This window comes from Dreissena polymorpha, chromosome 11 (genome assembly GCF_020536995.1).
Source record: "Dreissena polymorpha isolate Duluth1 chromosome 11, UMN_Dpol_1.0, whole genome shotgun sequence".
Taxonomy (NCBI): Eukaryota; Metazoa; Mollusca; class Bivalvia; order Myida; family Dreissenidae; genus Dreissena; species Dreissena polymorpha.
The window spans coordinates 57,522,456-57,545,734 of record NC_068365.1 but is presented as its reverse complement, the minus strand read 5'-3'; the positions used below and the strand labels follow the sequence as shown (position 1 = coordinate 57,545,734).

Sequence of the window (23,279 nt, the reverse complement as noted above, 5' to 3'; positions counted from 1 at the left end):
GGCGCTTTCAAGATTTCACACTTTTATAAGTGTGAAACAACAGTTATAGGAAGCTTATTGATTTTCTACACTTCAAGTATCTTTGATCTCTCATTTTTGCTTATTTGTTGTTTGTCTTGGATGAAATTGGATATTTTTGCTGGGAAAATTGACATTTTTGGGGGTATTTAAAAAAAAACACACACAAAAAAGACATTATCAAAATTGCTTAGGTGAAAATATCTGACAAGTTCATTCTTTCCCCCCCACCCCGCATAAGCCCCACTTGCCTGTCCTAGGTTTGTTTTGGTATTTTGTTGCAGATATGAACACAAACTTTAACTCTTAACGGGACATTTAAGCTTTAACACGCCCTAAAATCGCCTTCTTCGGACCGAAACAACCCGCATGTGAAAATGTGATCTAAAATGGCCAAATGGACAGATAATCCAGCCAAACTTAATATATTGTGCAATATGAATAGGAGGGAAGATAATAATGCAAGAAAAACCATTTCATGCAGAACTATTTTTCCTTTAAACTAGCTTTAGGTAAAAGAAATATCATCTGCAAGTGCAAAATATGACTGGGAAAGCTGATTTTTGGTCATTTCTTAACAAAAGAGAAGAAAATAAGTGCCTTAAATGCATGAATTCAGATAATTTGACCTGGAATAGTTGTTTTTCAAGTTGACCCCCCACCCTGATATAGCCAAATAAGGGCTAAATTGCTTTCCGACTTGAATTCAAAGGCATATTGTTTGACCGTGTAGCGTTAGTGTGCTACATGAAGTCAGAATTCAACGCCAGGAACTCCGTGATCCAGTAACGCAACAATAGCTAGTGCATAAAGCATGAACATTCAAACAGAGCCCCCATTTCACCGACATGGAATGGCGGACATTTTTACAGTTTGGACAGTGCAGCAGACACTTTATTTAGGCAGCCTTCATTTAGTGGCAATCATGAACATAACAAGTTTATTACTTCATATTATTCATAAAAATACACTAAAAATACTTAAGTGCATGTTTTTTTTGCCATTTATATCTATTTTTTATTGGGAATTTTGACTTTTTCAGGTAGGAATGTCTGGCCAACTAAGCCGAGGGGCCACTGGATAAGGGTGTTTGATGGTAAAACAGTAATAATACTAAAATTATTAATCATGTACGCAAGCAAATAAGCATATTTATGATGCTTAAGGTGTGAAATACTGTCATAATCAGGTTTGTGGTCACTCAAACCCTTGCCGCCTTGCAATTCCCCGTGCAGTTTTGTATGGATAGTTCCGCGTCCTGACACGTAAAGCTCGCGCTTTGTTGGCAGCAGAAGTTGGCACTTAACAGGTTATCCTTGTTTCCTAAGCATGTAGCAGTGCATCTGAGTTGATATGCTACTTGTAACCCTACATCAGCTTGTGTTTGGTATTGTTTTCTCACAATATGCTTACAGTCATGGTCCCCCGGCTTGAAAGGATGTGGCTTCCGACTTAAACATTGGATTGTTGTAGCAAGTGTCCCCTTCATCATTTACCTTAGATGGGATCTTTTGCCAAAATGTGGCACTTTCAGCAACCAGTTTAGTTTTTCATTTGGTACATGCTTCTCTCATTCAGTGATTTATGGGAAGTATTGACCTTATTTGCTTGTCTTTGCATACAAAGGTGACATGGATCATGATATGTGTTGTGTTGAGAATTCTGGCGGGAGCTGTGTCCCCAGAAGATGTACTAGAAACCTCTTTCACAGGAAGCCTGCATTGATCTGAGCTGCCTTTCTGCCCCTGTTACTTCATAGAACCTTCATTTCTAAGCTTATAATGCTCTCCAACATATATGTATCTTGTTCATTTTAAACCTTTCCTTCTAGTTTAAAACTAAAAACCCCCAAAATGAGCATTTTTGTCTTTCGCTCAGTTATATAACGCCCATTTTGACCAGATTGCCACCATAAAAATAGTCAAAAGTACTTGTTTTGCGCCCAAAATATGAAATTTTGTATTCTCTTGAACCTCTGAATGACAGCTGGCAGAGCATATTGAACCATCTGCTGCAGTTTAAAAAAGGCACCCATTGGCATTATATGCTAGAATATACCATTTGCGACTGTAAATAAATGGGCTCCGAGCAACAGGCGCTTTCAAGATTCACACTTTTATAAGTGTGAAACAACAAGTTATAGGAAGCTTATTGATTTCTACACTTCAAAGTATCTTTGATCTCTCATTTTTGCTTATTGTTGTTTGTCTTGGATGAAATTGGATATTTTTGCTGGGAAATTGACATTTTTGGGGTATTTAAAAAAAAAACACACACAAAAAAGACATTATCAAAATTGCTTAGAGTGAAAATATCTGACAAGTTCATTCTTTCCCCACCCCGCATAAGCCCCACGTGCCTGTCCATATGGTTTGTTTTGGTATTTTGTTGCAGATATTGAACACAACAGCTTTAACTCTTAAAGGGACATTTAAGCTTTAACAGCCCTTAAATCGCCTTCTTCGGACCGAAACACCCGCATGTGAAAATGTGATCTAAAATGGCCAAATGGACAGATAATCCAGCCAAACTTAATATATTGGTGCAATATGAATAGGAAGATAATAATATGCAAGAAAAACACATTTCATGCAGAACATATTTTTCCTTTAAACTAGCTTTAGGTAAAATGAAATATCATCTGCAAGTGCAAAATATGACTGGGAAAGCTGATTTTTGGTCATTTCTTAACAAAAGAGAAGAAAATAAGTGCCTTAAATGCATGAATTCAGATAATTTGACCTGGAATAGTTGTTTTTCAAGTTGACCCCCACCCTGATATAGCCAAATAAGGCTAATTGCTTTCCGACTTGAATTCAAAGGCATAATTGTTTGACCGTGTAGCGTTAGTGTGCTACATGAAGTCAGAATTCAACGCCAGGAACTCCGTGATCCATAACGCAAACAATAGCTAGTGCATAAAGCATGACATTCAAACAGAGCCCCATTCACCGACATGGAATGGCGGACATTTTTACAGTTTGGACAGTGCAGCAGACACTTAATTGAGGCAGCCTTCATATTTAGTGCAATCATGAACATAACAAGGTTTATTACTTCATATTATTCATAAAAATACACTAAAAATACTTAAGTGCATGTTTTTTTGCCATTTTATATCTATTTTTTATTGGGAATTTTGACTTTTTCAGGTAGAGGAATGTCTGCAACTAAGCCGAGGGCCACTGGATAAGGGTTGTTGATGGTAAAAACAGGTAATAATACTAAATTATTATCATGTACGCAAGCAAATAAGCATATTTATGATGCTTAAGGTGTGAATACTGTCATAATCAGGTTTGTGGTCACTCAAACCCTTGCCGCCTTGCAATTCCCCGTGCAGTTTGTATGGATAGTTCCGCGTCCTGACACGTAAAGCTCGCGCTTTGTTGGCAGCAGAAGTTGGCACTTAACAGGTTTATCCTTGTTCCTAAGCATGTATGCAGTGCATCTGAGTTGATATGCTACTTGTAACCCTACAATCAGCTTGTGTTTGGTATTGTTTTCTCACAATATGCTTACAGTCATGGTCCCGGCTTGAAAGGATGTGGCGGTCCGACTTAAACATAGGATTGTTGTAGCAAGTGTCCCCTTCATCATTTACCTTAGAGGGATCTTTTTGCCAAAATGTGGCACTTTCAGCAACCAGTTTAGTTTTTCATTTGGTACATGCTTCTCTCATTCAGTGATTTATGGGAAGTATTGACCTTATTTGCTTGTCTTTGCATACAAAGGTGACATGGATCAATGATATGTGTTGTGTTGAGAATTCTGCGGGAAGCTGTGTCCCCAGAAGATGTACTAGAAACCTCTTTCAGGAAGCCTGCATTGATCTGAGCTGCCTTTCTGCCCCTGTTACTTCATAGAACTTCATTTCTAAGCTTATAATGCTCTCCAACATATATGTATCTTGTTCATTTTAACCTTTCCTTCTAGTTTAAAACCCCCAAAATGAGCATTTTTGTCTTTCGCTCAGTTATTAACGCCCATTTTGACCAGATTGCCACCATAAAAATAGTCAAAAGTACTTGTTTTGCGCCCAAAATATGAAATTTTGTATTCTCTTGAACCTCTGAATGACAGCTGGCAGAGCATATTGACCATCTGCTGCAGTTTAAAGGCACCCATGGCATTATATGCTAGAATATACCATTTGCGACTGGTAAATAAATGGGCTCCGAGCAACAAGGCGCTTTCAAGATTTCACACTTTTATAAGTGTGAAACAACAAGTTATAGGAAGCTTATTGATTTCTACACTTCAAAGTATCTTTGATCTCTCATTTTTGCTTATTTGTTGTTTGTCTTGGATGAAATTGGATATTTTTGCTGGGAAATTGACATTTTTGGGGGTATTTAAAAAAAAACACACACAAAAAAGACATTATCAAAATTGCTTAGAGTGAAAATATCTGACAAGTTCATTCTTTCCCCACCCCGCATAAGCCCCACGTGCCTGTCCATATGGTTTGTTTTGGTATTTTGTTGCAGATATTGAACACAACAGCTTTAACTCTTAAAGGGACATTTAAGCTTTAACAGCCCTTAAATCGCCTTCTTCGGACCGAAAACACCCGCATGTGAAAATGTGATCTAAAATGGCCAAATGGACAGATAATCCAGCCAAACTTAATATATTGGTGCAATATGAATAGGAAGATAATAATATGCAAGAAAAACACATTTCATGCAGAACATATTTTTCCTTTAAACTAGCTTTAGGTAAAAATGAAATATCATCTGCAAGTGCAAAATATGACTGGGAAAGCTGATTTTTGGTCATTTCTTAACAAAAGAGAAGAAAATAAGTGCCTTAAATGCATGAATTCAGATAATTTGACCTGGAATAGTTGTTTTTCAAGTTGACCCCCACCCTGATATAGCCAAATAAGGGCTAAATTGCTTTCCGACTTGAATTCAAAGGCATATTGTTTGACCGTGTAGCGTTAGTGTGCTACATGAAGTCAGAATTCAACGCCAGGAACTCCGTGATCCAGTAACGCAACAATAGCTAGTGCATAAAGCATGAACATTCAAACAGAGCCCCATTTCACACCGACATGGAATGGCGGACATTTTTACAGTTTGGACAGTGCAGCAGACACTTAATTGAGGCAGCCTTCATATTTAGTGCAATCATGAACATAACAAGGTTTATTACTTCATATTATTCATAAAAATACACTAAAAATACTTAAGTGCATGTTTTTTGCCATTTTATATCTATTTTTTATTGGGAATTTTGACTTTTTCAGGTAGAGGAATGTCTGCAACTAAGCCGAGGGCCACTGGATAAGGGTTGTTGATGGTAAAACAGGTAATAATACTAAATTATTATCATGTACGCAAGCAAATAAGCATATTTATGATGCTTAAGGTGTGAAATACTGTCATAATCAGGTTTGTGGTCACTCAAACCCTTGCCGCCTTGCAATTCCCCGTGCAGTTTGTATGGATAGTTCCGCGTCCTGACACGTAAAGCTCGCGCTTTGTTGGCAGCAGAAGTTGGCACTTAACAGGTTTATCCTTGTTCCTAAGCATGTATGCAGTGCATCTGAGTTGATATGCTACTTGTAACCCTACAATCAGCTTGTGTTTGGTATTGTTTTCTCACAATATGCTTACAGTCATGGTCCCCGGCTTGAAAGGATGTGGCGTCCGACTTAAACATAGGATTGTTGTAGCAAGTGTCCCCTTCATCATTTACCTTAGAGGGATCTTTTTGCCAAAATGTGGCACTTTCAGCAACCAGTTTAGTTTTTCATTTGGTACATGCTTCTCTCATTCAGTGATTTATGGGAAGTATTGACCTTATTTGCTTGTCTTTGCATACAAAGGTGACATGGATCAATGATATGTGTTGTGTTGAGAATTCTGCGGGAAGCTGTGGTCCCCAGAAGATGTACTAGAAACCTCTTTCAGGAAGCCTGCATTGATCTGAGCTGCCTTTCTGCCCCTGTTACTCTTCATAGAACTTCATTTCTAAGCTTATAATGCTCTCCAACATATATGTATCTTGTTCATTTTAACCTTTCCTTCTAGTTTAAACCCCCAAAATGAGCATTTTTGTCTTTCGCTCAGTTATTAACGCCCATTTTGACCAGATTGCCACCATAAAAATAGTCAAAAGTACTTGTTTTGCGCCCAAATATGAAATTTTGTATTCTCTTGAACCTCTGAATGACAGCTGGCAGAGCATATTGACCATCTGCTGCAGTTTAAAGGCACCCATGGCATTATATGCTAGAATATACCATTTGCGACTGGTAAATAAATGGGCTCCGAGCAACAAGGCGCTTTCAAGATTTCACACTTTTATAAGTGTGAAACAACAAGTTATAGGAAGCTTATTGATTTCTACACTTCAAAGTATCTTTGATCTCTCATTTTTGCTTATTTGTTGTTTGTCTTGGATGAAATTGGATATTTTTGCTGGGAAATTGACATTTTTGGGGGTATTTAAAAAAAAAACACACACAAAAAAGACATTATCAAAATTGCTTAGAGTGAAAATATCTGACAAGTTCATTCTTTCCCCACCCCGCATAAGCCCCACGTGCCTGTCCATATGGTTTGTTTTGGTATTTTGTTGCAGATATTGAACACAACAGCTTTAACTCTTAAAGGGACATTTAAGCTTTAACAGCCCTTAAATCGCCTTCTTCGGACCGAAAACACCCGCATGTGAAAATGTGATCTAAAATGGCCAAATGGACAGATAATCCAGCCAAACTTAATATATTGGTGCAATATGAATAGGAAGATAATAATATGCAAGAAAAACACATTTCATGCAGAACATATTTTTCCTTTAGGTTACAATATACTAAATCTTTTTGGAGTGCAATGCTATACTCTTTAAAAACCTGAACATCATTTATAAGAAGACACAATTCTCTGTGTGGGCACTTGCCATGACTTTATTTTAGAATGTTTCTTTGTGCATGTGGTAGGGAAAACATTGATGTTTAACAGAAATTCACTCATTTGCTTGAAGGTTAAAGACTACATGAGACTTTGACAGATGGCGGGAAACCCACATCCACTGGTACGAACCCGGTAAATTGATGGCTGTAAAACAGTGACCGCTGATTCGCATCGAGTTCTTTCTTGCAAAACGCATGACCCCCCTTTTTTATTGTCTAAATCATTGCGACTTGGAATGCTCTTTAAGAAAAGGTATGGTTATGGGGGTCTCTATGCGCAAAAGTTTGACTTTATTTTTTGTTGAAGTTATTGCTTTTACATTGAATTTGTGTAGGAAATCTTTTGGTATATTGTAACCTAAACTAGCTTTAGGTAAAAATGAAATATCATCTGCAAGTGCAAAATATGACTGGGAAAGCTGATTTTTGGTCATTTCTTAACAAAAGAGAAGAAAATAAGTGCCTTAAATGCATGAATTCAGATAATTTGACCTGGAATAGTTGTTTTTCAAGTTGACCCCCACCCTGATATAGCCAAATAAGGGCTAAATTGCTTTCCGACTTGAATTCAAAGGCATATTGTTTGACCGTGTAGCGTTAGTGTGCTACATGAAGTCAGAATTCAACGCCAGGAACTCCGTGATCCAGTAACGCAACAATAGCTAGTGCATAAAGCATGAACATTCAAACAGAGCCCCATTTCACCGACATGGAATGGCGGACATTTTTACAGTTTGGACAGTGCAGCAGACACTTAATTGAGGCAGCCTTCATATTTAGTGCAATCATGAACATAACAAGGTTTATTACTTCATATTATTCATAAAAATACACTAAAAATACTTAAGTGCATGTTTTTTGCCATTTTATATCTATTTTTTATTGGGAATTTTGACTTTTTCAGGTAGAGGAATGTCTGCAACTAAGCCGAGGGCCACTGGATAAGGGTTGTTGATGGTAAAACAGGTAATAATACTAAATTATTATCATGTACGCAAGCAAATAAGCATATTTATGATGCTTAAGGTGTGAAATACTGTCATAATCAGGTTTGTGGTCACTCAAACCCTTGCCGCCTTGCAATTCCCCGTGCAGTTTGTATGGATAGTTCCGCGTCCTGACACGTAAAGCTCGCGCTTTGTTGGCAGCAGAAGTTGGCACTTAACAGGTTTATCCTTGTTCCTAAGCATGTATGCAGTGCATCTGAGTTGATATGCTACTTGTAACCCTACAATCAGCTTGTGTTTGGTATTGTTTTCTCACAATATGCTTACAGTCATGGTCCCGGCTTGAAAGGATGTGGCGTCCGACTTAAACATAGGATTGTTGTAGCAAGTGTCCCCTTCATCATTTACCTTAGAGGGATCTTTTTGCCAAAATGTGGCACTTTCAGCAACCAGTTTAGTTTTTCATTTGGTACATGCTTCTCTCATTCAGTGATTTATGGGAAGTATTGACCTTATTTGCTTGTCTTTGCATACAAAGGTGACATGGATCAATGATATGTGTTGTGTTGAGAATTCTGCGGGAAGCTGTGTCCCCAGAAGATGTACTAGAAACCTCTTTCAGGAAGCCTGCATTGATCTGAGCTGCCTTTCTGCCCCTGTTACTTCATAGAACTTCATTTCTAAGCTTATAATGCTCTCCAACATATATGTATCTTGTTCATTTTAACCTTTCCTTCTAGTTTAAACCCCCAAAATGAGCATTTTTGTCTTTCGCTCAGTTATTAACGCCCATTTTGACCAGATTGCCACCATAAAAATAGTCAAAAGTACTTGTTTTGCGCCCAAAATATGAAATTTTGTATTCTCTTGAACCTCTGAATGACAGCTGGCAGAGCATATTGACCATCTGCTGCAGTTTAAAGGCACCCATGGCATTATATGCTAGAATATACCATTTGCGACTGGTAAATAAATGGGCTCCGAGCAACAAGGCGCTTTCAAGATTTCACACTTTTATAAGTGTGAAACAACAAGTTATAGGAAGCTTATTGATTTCTACACTTCAAAGTATCTTTGATCTCTCATTTTTGCTTATTTGTTGTTTGTCTTGGATGAAATTGGATATTTTTGCTGGGAAATTGACATTTTTGGGGGTATTTAAAAAAAAACACACACAAAAAAGACATTATCAAAATTGCTTAGAGTGAAAATATCTGACAAGTTCATTCTTTCCCCACCCCGCATAAGCCCCACGTGCCTGTCCATATGGTTTGTTTTGGTATTTTGTTGCAGATATTGAACACAACAGCTTTAACTCTTAAAGGGACATTTAAGCTTTAACAGCCCTTAAATCGCCTTCTTCGGACCGAAAACACCCGCATGTGAAAATGTGATCTAAAATGGCCAAATGGACAGATAATCCAGCCAAACTTAATATATTGGTGCAATATGAATAGGAAGATAATAATATGCAAGAAAAACACATTTCATGCAGAACATATTTTTCCTTTAGGTTACAATATACTAAATCTTTTTGGAGTGCAATGCTATACTCTTTAAAAACCTGAACATCATTTATAAGAAGACACAATTCTCTGTGTGGGCACTTGCCATGACTTTATTTTAGAATGTTTCTTTGTGCATGTGGTAGGGAAAACATTGATGTTTAACAGAAATTCACTCATTTGCTTGAAGGTTAAAGACTACATGAGACTTTGACAGATGGCGGGAAACCCACATCCACTGGTACGAACCCGGTAAATTGATGGCTGTAAAACAGTGACCGCTGATTCGCATCGAGTTCTTTCTTGCAAAACGCATGACCCCCCTTTTTTATTGTCTAAATCATTGCGACTTGGAATGCTCTTTAAGAAAAGGTATGGTTATGGGGGTCTCTATGCGCAAAAGTTTGACTTTATTTTTTGTTGAAGTTATTGCTTTTACATTGAATTTGTGTAGGAAATCTTTTGGTATATTGTAACCTAAACTAGCTTTAGGTAAAAATGAAATATCATCTGCAAGTGCAAAATATGACTGGGAAAGCTGATTTTTGGTCATTTCTTAACAAAAGAGAAGAAAATAAGTGCCTTAAATGCATGAATTCAGATAATTTGACCTGGAATAGTTGTTTTTCAAGTTGACCCCCACCCTGATATAGCCAAATAAGGGCTAAATTGCTTTCCGACTTGAATTCAAAGGCATATTGTTTGACCGTGTAGCGTTAGTGTGCTACATGAAGTCAGAATTCAACGCCAGGAACTCCGTGATCCAGTAACGCAACAATAGCTAGTGCATAAAGCATGAACATTCAAACAGAGCCCCATTTCACCGACATGGAATGGCGGACATTTTTACAGTTTGGACAGTGCAGCAGACACTTAATTGAGGCAGCCTTCATATTTAGTGCAATCATGAACATAACAAGGTTTATTACTTCATATTATTCATAAAAATACACTAAAAATACTTAAGTGCATGTTTTTTGCCATTTTATATCTATTTTTTATTGGGAATTTTGACTTTTTCAGGTAGAGGAATGTCTGCAACTAAGCCGAGGGCCACTGGATAAGGGTTGTTGATGGTAAAACAGGTAATAATACTAAATTATTATCATGTACGCAAGCAAATAAGCATATTTATGATGCTTAAGGTGTGAAATACTGTCATAATCAGGTTTGTGGTCACTCAAACCCTTGCCGCCTTGCAATTCCCCGTGCAGTTTGTATGGATAGTTCCGCGTCCTGACACGTAAAGCTCGCGCTTTGTTGGCAGCAGAAGTTGGCACTTAACAGGTTTATCCTTGTTCCTAAGCATGTATGCAGTGCATCTGAGTTGATATGCTACTTGTAACCCTACAATCAGCTTGTGTTTGGTATTGTTTTCTCACAATATGCTTACAGTCATGGTCCCGGCTTGAAAGGATGTGGCGTCCGACTTAAACATAGGATTGTTGTAGCAAGTGTCCCCTTCATCATTTACCTTAGAGGGATCTTTTTGCCAAAATGTGGCACTTTCAGCAACCAGTTTAGTTTTTCATTTGGTACATGCTTCTCTCATTCAGTGATTTATGGGAAGTATTGACCTTATTTGCTTGTCTTTGCATACAAAGGTGACATGGATCAATGATATGTGTTGTGTTGAGAATTCTGCGGGAAGCTGTGTCCCCAGAAGATGTACTAGAAACCTCTTTCAGGAAGCCTGCATTGATCTGAGCTGCCTTTCTGCCCCTGTTACTTCATAGAACTTCATTTCTAAGCTTATAATGCTCTCCAACATATATGTATCTTGTTCATTTTAACCTTTCCTTCTAGTTTAAACCCCCAAAATGAGCATTTTTGTCTTTCGCTCAGTTATTAACGCCCATTTTGACCAGATTGCCACCATAAAAATAGTCAAAAGTACTTGTTTTGCGCCCAAAATATGAAATTTTGTATTCTCTTGAACCTCTGAATGACAGCTGGCAGAGCATATTGACCATCTGCTGCAGTTTAAAGGCACCCATGGCATTATATGCTAGAATATACCATTTGCGACTGGTAAATAAATGGGCTCCGAGCAACAAGGCGCTTTCAAGATTTCACACTTTTATAAGTGTGAAACAACAAGTTATAGGAAGCTTATTGATTTCTACACTTCAAAGTATCTTTGATCTCTCATTTTTGCTTATTTGTTGTTTGTCTTGGATGAAATTGGATATTTTTGCTGGGAAATTGACATTTTTGGGGGTATTTAAAAAAAAAACACACACAAAAAAGACATTATCAAAATTGCTTAGAGTGAAAATATCTGACAAGTTCATTCTTTCCCCACCCCGCATAAGCCCCACGTGCCTGTCCATATGGTTTGTTTTGGTATTTTGTTGCAGATATTGAACACAACAGCTTTAACTCTTAAAGGGACATTTAAGCTTTAACAGCCCTTAATCGCCTTCTTCGGACCGAAAACACCCGCATGTGAAAATGTGATCTAAAATGGCCAAATGGACAGATAATCCAGCCAAACTTAATATATTGGTGCAATATGAATAGGAAGATAATAATATGCAAGAAAAACACATTTCATGCAGAACATATTTTTCCTTTAGGTTACAATATACTAAATCTTTTTGGAGTGCAATGCTATACTCTTTAAAAACCTGAACATCATTTATAAGAAGACACAATTCTCTGTGTGGGCACTTGCCATGACTTTATTTTAGAATGTTTCTTTGTGCATGTGGTAGGGAAAACATTGATGTTTAACAGAAATTCACTCATTTGCTTGAAGGTTAAAGACTACATGAGACTTTGACAGATGGCGGGAAACCCACATCCACTGGTACGAACCCGGTAAATTGATGGCTGTAAAACAGTGACCGCTGATTCGCATCGAGTTCTTTCTTGCAAAACGCATGACCCCCCTTTTTTATTGTCTAAATCATTGCGACTTGGAATGCTCTTTAAGAAAAGGTATGGTTATGGGGGTCTCTATGCGCAAAAGTTTGACTTTATTTTTTGTTGAAGTTATTGCTTTTACATTGAATTTGTGTAGGAAATCTTTTGGTATATTGTAACCATAATAGAATGGTAACATCGAGGGAAAACTGCGGGAGGTCTTGTGTTATCTCACCCGCCGCGCTCTGTCATGCGTTATATCAGGGACCTATACAAACAAATATATCCCTGGTTATATCACGCGTTTTCAGCGTGTATTCCAATACACATGCGTTCATGACACGTGCAACACATTTCTTATATTAATTAACCTTTTTTCGAACAAAAAAGATGTCAACTTATACATATTAGTTAATAAAATATGTGTCTCTAAAGCAATATGAAACCGACCATTCGTAATATTCAAGACCGAGTTAACGTGTTTACGAGTAGAGTTTTGATTACGTATTTTTCTAGGCATAAATACACGTTCTTATGTTAAATTTAATGATGCTTACTATCAAACATAAACGAACTATGAAAAAAAGCTGTATAATTTATTATATATTTTAACTTGCTTATTTATCTACTGAAAAGGTCAAATATGCAAAATAAGCTGTACGTTTCAAACTAATTAACAAAATACTTAAATACGCATTATCCTGACGCCGACCCTAATTAAACGCCCGGGCCGACAGAAGGTCAGCCGGACATTTAGCCGAGGAAGATCAGCGTGCACTAGTTCGCTTCCGGGGGATGGCACTTGTTTATCCGAAAGGTTGCTTTAAATGTGCATACCCACTCAATGGAAAATGACGTATACCAGTAATACCCTTAATAGGCTGTATGTGACTCCGACCCTAATAAAAGTCCCGACAGAAGCTTGGTGAGCCCGACAGGCAGACGACGGGATGCAAGCGTGTTCTAGGTCGCTTTCAGGGGATAACCTTTGTTTGGCCGAAAGGGGCCCTTACAGTGGCATACCCGCTCACTGGAAAATGACGAATGCGAGAAGTAGGCTAAAAACGTTGCATGCACGACCGACCCTAGTTTAAAGTCCCGGCCGAAATTAATTCAGCCCGATAAGCAGTCAACAGCTATTCAGCGTGCACTAGGTCGTTTCCGGAGGATAGCTCTTTATCGTCCGGAAAGGGACCTTAAGGGGAGAAAACCCGCTCACAGGAAAAATGACGCGTAATACGCTAAATAGGCTGCACCCGAGTCCGACCCTAATTAAAAGTCCCGGCCGAAACTAGGTCAGCCCGACAGGCAGTCGACGGCAAGTCAGCGTGCACTCGGTCACTTTGGGGGGATAACTCATGATTGTCCGAAAGGGACCCTTAAAGTTGCATACCCGCTACCTGGGAAATGACGCATACGAGAAACAGGCTTTATAGGCTGCATGCACGACCGACCCTAATTAAAAAGTCCCGGCCGAAACTAGTTCAGCCCGACAGGCAGTCAACGGCTGGTCAGCGTACCCTTTGGGGGGATAAATCGTGTTCGTCCGAAAGGGGCCCTTAAAGGGGCATACTCACTCACAATCAAAATTACGCGTGATACGCTTAATGGGCTGTACCTGAGTCCGACCCTAATTAAAAGTCCCGGCTGAAACTAGGTCAGCCCGACAGACAGTCGACGTCAGGTCAGCGTGCACTAGGTCGCTTTCGGTGGATAACCATTGTTTGTCCGAAAGGGGCCCTTAAAGGTGCATACTCACCCACTGGAAAATGTTTCATCCTATTTAATAAAGTAGGCTGAACAGATTGAATATGCTACTAAATATGCTCACTGGGATATTTGTTTCAGGTTTCTTTTGATATACTTGCTAAAAATGCTAAATGGCACGTATATTTCTGACCATTTAATATTTTTATTAAATAGGCTAAAGGGGTTCAAATGGATGCTTAATAGGCTAATACTGGTTTAATATCATGTATATTTTAACCTACTTACTAAACTTGCTAAATAGGCTGAAAAGGCTGTTAAATAGGCTAAAACGGATTGTATTAAACTTGCTAAATGGGATAAACAGCCTGAAATGGTTGTTAAATAGGCTAACTAGGATGTATGTTTCAACCTATGTACTTCTTAATATGCTAAACAGGCTGAACAGGCTGTTAAATAGGCCTAATAGGCTAACAAGGATGAATGTTTCAACCTATGTACTAAACTTTCTAAATAGGCTAAATAGGCTGAAAAGGCTGTTAAATAGGCTATATAGGAATGCATTAAACTTGCTAAATGGGCTTAATAGCCTGAAAAGGTTGTTAAATAGGCTAACTTAGACGTATATTTCAACATATGTACTAAACTTTTTAACTATGCTAAACAGGCTGAAAAGGTTATTAAATAGGCTAAATAGGAAGTATGTTTCAACCTATGTACTAAACTTTCTAAATAGGCTGAAAAGACTGATCAATAGGCTAAATAGATATGCATTAAACTTGCTAAATGGGCTAAATAGCCTGAAAAGGTTGTAAAATAGGCTAACGAGGATGTATGTTTCAACTTATATACTTAACTTCCTAAATATGCTAAATATGCTGAAAAGGCTGTTAAATAGGCTAAATAGGCTAAATAGGATGCTTTGTTCCAACCTATGTTCTAAACTTTCTAAATATGCTAAATAAGCTGAAACGGTTGTTAAATAAGCTAAATAGTCTAAATAGGATGTATGTTTTAACCTATGTACTGAATTTTCTAAATAGGCTAAATAGGCTGTTAAATAGGCTAAATAGAAATGCATTAAACTTGCTAACTAGGCTAAATAGCATGAAAAGGTTGTTAAATAGGCTAACTATGATATATGTTGTAACATATGTACTAAACTTTCTAAATATTTTAAATAGGCTGAAAAGACTGTTAAATAGACTAAATAGGATGTATGTTTCAACGTATGTACTTAACTTTCTTAACAGGCTAAATAAGCTAAATAGGCTGTTAATAAGGCTAAATAGGAAAGTATTAAAATTGGTTAATGGGCTTAATAGCCTGAAAAGGTTGTTAAATAGGCTAACTAGGATGTATGTTTCAACCTATGTACTAAATTTCTAAATATGCTAAATAGGCTTAAAAGGCTGTTAAATAGGCTAAATAGGCTAAATATGATGTATGTTTCAACCAATGCACTAAACTTTCTAAAAAGGCTAAAAAGGCTGAACAGGCTGTTAACTAGGCTAAAAAGGAATGCATTAAACTTGCTAAATTGGCTAAATAGCCTGAAAAGGTTGCAAAAAAGACTAACTAGGATGTATGTTTCAACATATGTACTAAACTTTTTTAATATGCTAAATAGACTGAAAAGGCTGTTAAATAGGCTAAATAGGCTAAATAGGATATATGTTTCAACATACGTTCTAAACTTTATGTACTAAACTTTCTAAATAGGCTAAATATGCTAAAAAAGGCTAAATAGGCTAAATAGGATGTATGTTTCAACCTATGCACAAGACTTTCTAAATAGGCTAAATAGGCTGAAAAGGCTGTAAAATAGGCTAAATACGATGTATGTTTCAACTTTTGTACTAAACTTTCTAAATAGGCTAAATAGGCTGAAAAGGCTGTTAAATAGGCTAAATAGGGATGCATTAAACTTGCCAAATGGGCTAAATAGCCTGAAAAGGTTGTCAAATAGGCTAACAAGGATGAATGTTTCAACATATGTACTAAATTTTCTTAATAGGCTTAATAGGCTGAAAAGGCTGTTAAATAGGCTAAATAGGATGTAAGTTTCAACCTATGTACTAAACTTTATGTACTACATTTTCTAGATAGGCTAAATAGGCTGAAAAGGCTGTTATATAGGCTAAATAGGCTAAATAGGATGTTTATTTCAACATATGAAGTAAACTTTCTGAATAGGCTAAATCGGCTGAATAGGCTAAATAGGCTTAATAGGATGTTTGTTTCAACCTATGTACTACATGGGCTAAATAGGCTTAAAATGCTGTTAAATAGGCTAAATAGGATGTAACTGTATGTACTAAACTTTCTAAATAGGCCAAATATGCTGACAATGCTGTTAAATAGGCTTAATAGGCTAAAACGAATGTATGTTTCAACCTATGTAGTAAACTTTCTAAATAGGCAAAATAGGCTGAAAAGGCTGTTAAATAGTCTAAATAGGCTAAATAGGATGTTTGTTTCAACATATGTACTAAATAAGCTAAATAGGCTGAAAAGGCTGTTAAATAGGCCAAATAGGCTAAATAGGATGTATGTTTAAACCTATGTACTAAATAGGCTAAATAGGCTAAATAGGCTAACTTCACACACGTATTATTTAAAAGATCATGACCGCAAATACTAGTGCGTCATTCATTGTTGACTGCCTATGGGCAGTTTGCAATATAAAGGACAATGAACGGATTGCATAAGGCTAACCATACGGTCTAAATCCTTAACTTTGACCCAAATAAATAGAAAGTGTATGGCAGCATAGGGTTGTCTTACCTGACGATCACACACTATATTTGCCAAACGATGTACTACTATTACGATTATATTCTCCTTTTATGTTTTATTGGTAAATTTACATTTATCTTATGCTCAATGTACTTCATACCGGGACTGCTCGGGTATCAAAAAATTACTTTTACCAAAGTTTATCACGTGGCCCGTTAATAGTATAAATTCCTAAAACGATGTGCCAAAAGAATTCCGCAATAACAACAAAAAAAAGGTCTTTTTAAATAAAAAAATGCGCTAACGTTAACCTTTACACGTCGATTGCCCTATCAACTTACTTGTGCGTGAGAATATCCTGTATCTCACTATGCGAATTAAATCTCGGTAATAAATTTAGAACGCATTATGTAACATGTTTATAACCCCATGACTAAATTCAGTGAAACTGAAACATTGCCATCTATTGAAACGCTTGATTGTGCATTTACTGTAGAAGAAGTGAAAACAACGATATCTAACATGAAGCGTAATAAAAGCTGTGACTTGTTAGGCAATGTAGCCGATTTCTTTATTGATTCTAATGATTTTATCTCACCATATCTTACTAAAATTTTCAATTATATTTTCGATCGTGGTATTTATCCAGTTTCTTGGTGTAAAGGTGCTATCATACCAATTTTTAAAAAAGGGGACAAGAAAGAGCCTTCCAATTATCGAGGAATCACACTTGTTAATATAATTTCTAAAATATTCTCATTATGTCTACGCAACAGAATCAATTGCTGGTGTGAGGGAGAAAATATGTTTAATCCTTCTCAATTCGGTTTTAGAGACAAACGTAGTACAAGCGATTGTATTTTTATCTTACATAGCATTATACAAAATGTTCTTTTGCAGAAACATAAGTTATATTGTGCTTTTATTGATTATGAAAAGGCTTTCGATACAGTAATCCACGAAGCATTATGGATTAAATTAATTGAATCAGGTCTCAGTTGCAAAATAATAACAATGATAAAAAGTATATATGCAAATGTTAAGTCATGTATAAAAAACACACAGGATATGTCGTACTCCGACTTCTTTGATGTATCTCTTGGTGTTAAACAAGGAGAACCCCTGTCGCCGCTACTTTTTATATTGTTTATAAATGATATTAAAGATTGTATAAATGTTCAAAATCTGTCAAATGCAGATTTGCATCTGCTATCTGTCTTTATGTTGATATTTGCTGATGATATTTATTATTTACTACTAACCCAGTAAGCCTTCAGAACCAACTTAACAATTTATACCTTTACTCTACTAAATGGGGTCTTAAAATTAATATAAATAAAACGAAAATATGCATATTTGAAAAACGAAAATGCAGGTGCAACTACACATGGTCAATAAATAACGAGAACCTTGAAATTGTCAACAGTTTTGTATATCTGGGTATAAAATTCCTTTACACGGGAAATATGTCTAATACTGTAAAAATATTAATGAACAAGCACTTAGAGCATATCATCATCTTGTATCTATTTTTGGCCGTGTCAAATTAGATGTCAAAACCAAACTAGCTCTATTCGATGCATTAGTAACACCAATCATACTTTATGGTTCTGAAGTCTGGGGCATTTATGACAACCCTGATATTGATAAATTACATTACAAATTTTGCAAAAATATTCTTTGTGTAAAACAATCTACTTCTAACTATGCTGTTCTTAGTGAATTGGGTAGATTCCCTCTAGCCGTTTTATGCAAACTTAGAGCATTACGTTATTGGATGAAAGTCGCAAATAACCAAAATTCATTATTGTACCAAGTTTTTATGGAACAAATGAATGTTTTAACCAATTTCAATTGTACGAAAAATAATCTATGGTGTCATGCTTTGAAGTCAACTTTAGACAATCTTGGTTTGGGTTATACGCTTTATTTATCTGATTTCACGTGCGACATTTCTCACATGGTAAACCAAAGATTAAAAGACCAATTTGTTCAAGAATGGAGCGATACTTTAGCTTCTCAGTCCAAAATGGAAATGTACTTGAAATTTAAAAAAAGCTTCGAATATGAAAAATACCTTGATTGTATATCTAATGAAAAGTTAGGAATCCAAATGAGTCAATTTCGTCTAAGTTCCCATTATCTAAAAATAGAAGTTGGCAGATATAGTAGGCTGTCCCGAGAAGAACGCAAGTGTAAACTCTGTAACCAAAATGTTTGTGAATCCGAATATCACTTTTTATTATGTTGTCCATTATATAATGATTTGCGTGTAAAATATAATGTCAGGACACCATGGCCTTCCATAAGTAAATACATATTAATGATGTCTTCCAAAAATGTTCTTAAGTTAAAAAGCATTGCGAAATATTTAGTTGAAGCGTTCAAACTTAGATGTGATACTTTAAATCATCTAGCTGTTGTATAATTGCATGTTAAAAGACATAACTGTATTTAATAGTCAAACATATATGTTTTTGATTGTCATATTTGCTCATGTTTAAATGTATTATTGCATGATTCCCTGTCTTGGCCATATTTCTATTGTATATATGTTCTTGGCCAAAGGCAGAATGCCGGATTGCCAATAAACTTTGATATAAATTTTCGGTACTTACAGTCCAGTGTTTCTAACATATACCGTGCATGGAAAAACATCGTGAAAGCAACCCAAAATTGGGTCGTCTAGCCGCGTAAGAAGATCGTTGGAATTATAATTCCGAGAAAAAGCTAGGTTACATTACTAATCCGACCATATTGCGTTTGTGAGTATTTATCTTAAAAAAATCCACCATTATGTACTTACCTCGGATTTAAGGTCATCTATTAGCTGCTGCCGTAAGCATGTTCACTTGAAACTTGTAGTCCAGCTACAATAGGAATAGTGTGAGGACCGATAGGTTAACCCATTTATGCCTAGTGGACTCTCCCATCCTTCTAAATTGGATGAATTTATTTCCAAAATTATGAATGTCTAGTATATTTATTTCTATATTTAGAATATTTCGTACAGAAATTCTTCTAATCAAACAGCGCAGACCCTGATGAGACGCCACATTATGCGGCGTCTCATCTGGGTCTACGCTGTTTGCCAAGGCATTTTTTCTAGACGCTATGCACAAATGGGTTAACTGTTCTCTGTATTATGAGTGAAATGCATGTAATTTTGAAAACGGCAAACAATCATAGTAACATCATGAAGTACGCCATCCTTATACATCTTTATATTTTAATTAAAAAATAAAATTTATTGTACAAAGTTCAACAGTTCATGTGGACAAGTGATGAAAAGGTCTCAGTTATATTGACATATCGAATATAGGTATTGAACTTCGTAGTTGAGACACGGGTCTTCGATCTTTACTAGGGTGCATAATCAACGGGGTTTTCAGGTATTTAGTTAAAACCTATTTATTTTAGCTCGATTGCATCGAAAGCCTAAGGCTTATATAAACGCTCTCGAGTCCGTACATTCAGGGATTTACACACGGGCTCGATTTCAACATAATCACTTAACTAAAAACCATTCCTCATTGGATTTTTTGTTTTAGTTTGCCTGTCACCAAAGAAGTATTGTAGGCGACACATCTTAACAGCAAGCAGTTAACGATTGTCCGCATTTTAGACCTCATTATAATCTTATGCGTAGTCTCAAAGTAGCAATAGTGCGTGCTCGTTGCTGCCTATATAAGCATTGGATGCAAAGCTCTGCCACAACAAAGCGTCATTACTGTCGACTTTATACACAAGAATCCATTTATTTAACAAGTCTGTAATCGACATTTTTAGGAGTTATTATACGCTCAATTGCTTTTTATCTGTGATAAATGAAATTCTAACGAAAAATTGGCGGAATTATTCAATTTCGTTTTCCACAAAACATCATTTTCTTTCCAAGTTGATTATTGTCCGTCAAAATACTAATGGATTTATTTTTACAAATATTGTGTCACATCCAATCATATGCGTTTCTTATGCCTTTTGGTGTAGTCATGAAAACTTTAAAAACCTTTCAGAAATATATTTTAACAAATGGTAATTCTTTAATTACAGAAACATGTTTTGGGCAGACATTTAAATCGGAGTGGGGGTTAAAGCTTCATGGTTAGCGCCAAAGAGGGACTGGACGATTCGTCTGTAGTGAAAAAATATTTTGCACAACACAGGCGTTCAAAAGACACAGGTGTATATTTTTCATATACAACGCTAGGTTCTGTCGGTTTAAAAATTAAAATGCAATTCAACATTCTCACTGCATTCTTAGCGAAAGTATGTTTTTGATAACCTAGTTACAAAGCACTATTTGAACTGTTTTGTATAGTGTTTTCGAAATGAGACGGCTTAAAAATAACATTTAGTAACTAGTTTCGCGCATATTGGTGTGTTCATTATAGTGTATGGTGTTTAACGACAATAATAGCCCAGATAAAATGTCAATGCAAATTTTCACTGAAAAAAAAAGGAAATTACACGGCATAAATCCAGTATACGTAATTGGACCCTTACAAATATGTTTTAATGCGTATATTGGATTGTGTAATTCGTAAATACGCGTTTACGCGCCATATCTGGAGCGCTTCTGACGACCATCATTTTGTTTAGTTCCATATTATTATGGATAATATTCTGTGTTTTGTTCTGTATTTAATAGTAATTTAACAGTTCCATTTTTAAAATTAGATGCCGCATTCGTGGTGTTGAAAAGTCGATCCCCTGTGAAAAATGCGACAAAAGGATTTCAACGAAAGATTACCTGAATCGTCACGTCCGGAGGGAGGTAGCTGCAAAGCAATTTACCTGTTTAATTTGCAATGCAACACTCCGAGAGAAAATTGGCCTTCAGGCCCACCTTGACACCCACAATGGAGAGAAAACTGTGTATGTGATATGTGTAAAAAGAGGTACAGGCACCGCAGTAGTCTATCAAAGCACAGATCTGCAAAGCAAGGGGCCTAGTCATCTGTTGTATGACGATGGTATGACCAAGAATTATTTTTAACCCTTTTCCTGGCATATGTCTTACCAATGTGCCGTGATTATTTTCTTTATTAGTGATAATACAGTCTGTAAAACAATAAAATATAATATTACGCATGATTTTGCATCCGAAACACTGTTTTCATATCGTTTATCTTGTGTTGTTTTGTTTGGTATTCCTGTTTTTTTTTATATGATTATTGTTGATATATTTATTATTCTGATTTAAAGTCAGTATGATAATGGTTGATCTCATACGAATAATTGTGTTCATTATTGTAATATGTGATAACTGTTGATCTCAACCTATTAATTGTGATTAATATTGATTATCTGAGATTAGTGTTGATCTTATCAAAATCATTGTTATTTATGTTAATTATCTGTGACGATTTTTTTTTATCTCACCCAATCCGTTGGAATATACATTTGTAATCTGTGATTTTTGTTTATCTAATGCGAATCAATATGCTTGAAATATATTTGCGGTGATGCATCTTTGTCTCATTTGAATCATTGTACGAATAGTTAACAATTACATTTAAATCTGTAATGCCTTATCAAGTTGCACATAGGCCAGTTTTATGTTTTGCGCATAAGCCAATCGTTTCTTTTAGAATCTTGGCCGTCGATCTGATTATTACGTGTCTTATTGCGATACGCGATATTCATTGCAGCAATAAAACCATTTATCTGCAGATTTTTTGCGTATGCCACTATCTCAACCAACCTGCGTTTGTCATAATCCAGCTTAAGCAAACTGTGTTTGCTCAACCAACCCGCGTTTGTATATTTTTGAAATAGCAAGAACTGACCAAATAAAATATAAAAACGCCATTTTTTATCTCAAATACAATAAATAAACAAAAATTAAGCATCGTGTGCTCTCATTTTTCAAACAATATGATTTATTCGTGAATCGAAAGTAAAAAATATATAAAATCAAACTGCGTTTGCATTGAAAATCTAAATTTTGTGTCGAAGTGTTCTTAAAAACTGCAAAGCTTCGAACAATTGCAATGCGTCTTAATATGCGAAAAGGTATGAAGCATGTCATAGGCTTTGTATTTTTTACATATTTACATATAAACAGATGAAAATTAACTGACGGAGCGGGATTCCTGATGCATTTCAACAACCTGCGTTGACTTGTGTGGTCACGTGACAAAAGATGTTCATCCCCGGTGTATAAGTATTTTTTCAGTAAAGTGCAACCGCGCGTTTGTGATGTGAAGTCCCCACACTGATCCGACATTTTTTTACCGTTCAAACGCGCGATTGCACTTTACTGAAAAAATACTTATTTGTTTTAAAAGATCGTGATTCTTACGAATGAGCGGGCTCTCCACTTCATCCCATTATAAATGATGAAATATTTCAAAAGAGATCCATAAAAATGTTAACTGGGTCGCGCCTTATTCTTCCAACACAGATCCGAAAAAGTCACGTGGTAAAGGCACCGTGTATAAATCCAAAAAATATAAAAAGATGGAACCCCAAAAGTTACATGAGCCTGCACCCTGTTTATCATGTAGTGAAAAGGTCATATAAATAGAAATATATTGGACAATATGGTGTTACCAAAACATCACA

At 36.2% G+C, this 23,279-nt stretch overlaps 1 long non-coding RNA gene across 2 annotated transcripts in view; it reads left to right on the top strand.

Moving 5' to 3' along the window:
• Positions 1–11,624, top strand: part of LOC127850348 (uncharacterized) — a 25,235-nt gene extending 13,611 nt beyond the window's left edge. For both annotated transcript variants that reach the window (XR_008035227.1, XR_008035228.1), the window contains 3 exons: positions 5,273–5,334; positions 7,848–7,909; positions 10,419–11,624. This is a non-coding gene — a long non-coding RNA (uncharacterized LOC127850348). The remainder of the gene's footprint in view (positions 1–5,272; positions 5,335–7,847; positions 7,910–10,418) is intronic.
• Positions 11,625–23,279: the final 11,655 nt, after the last annotated feature.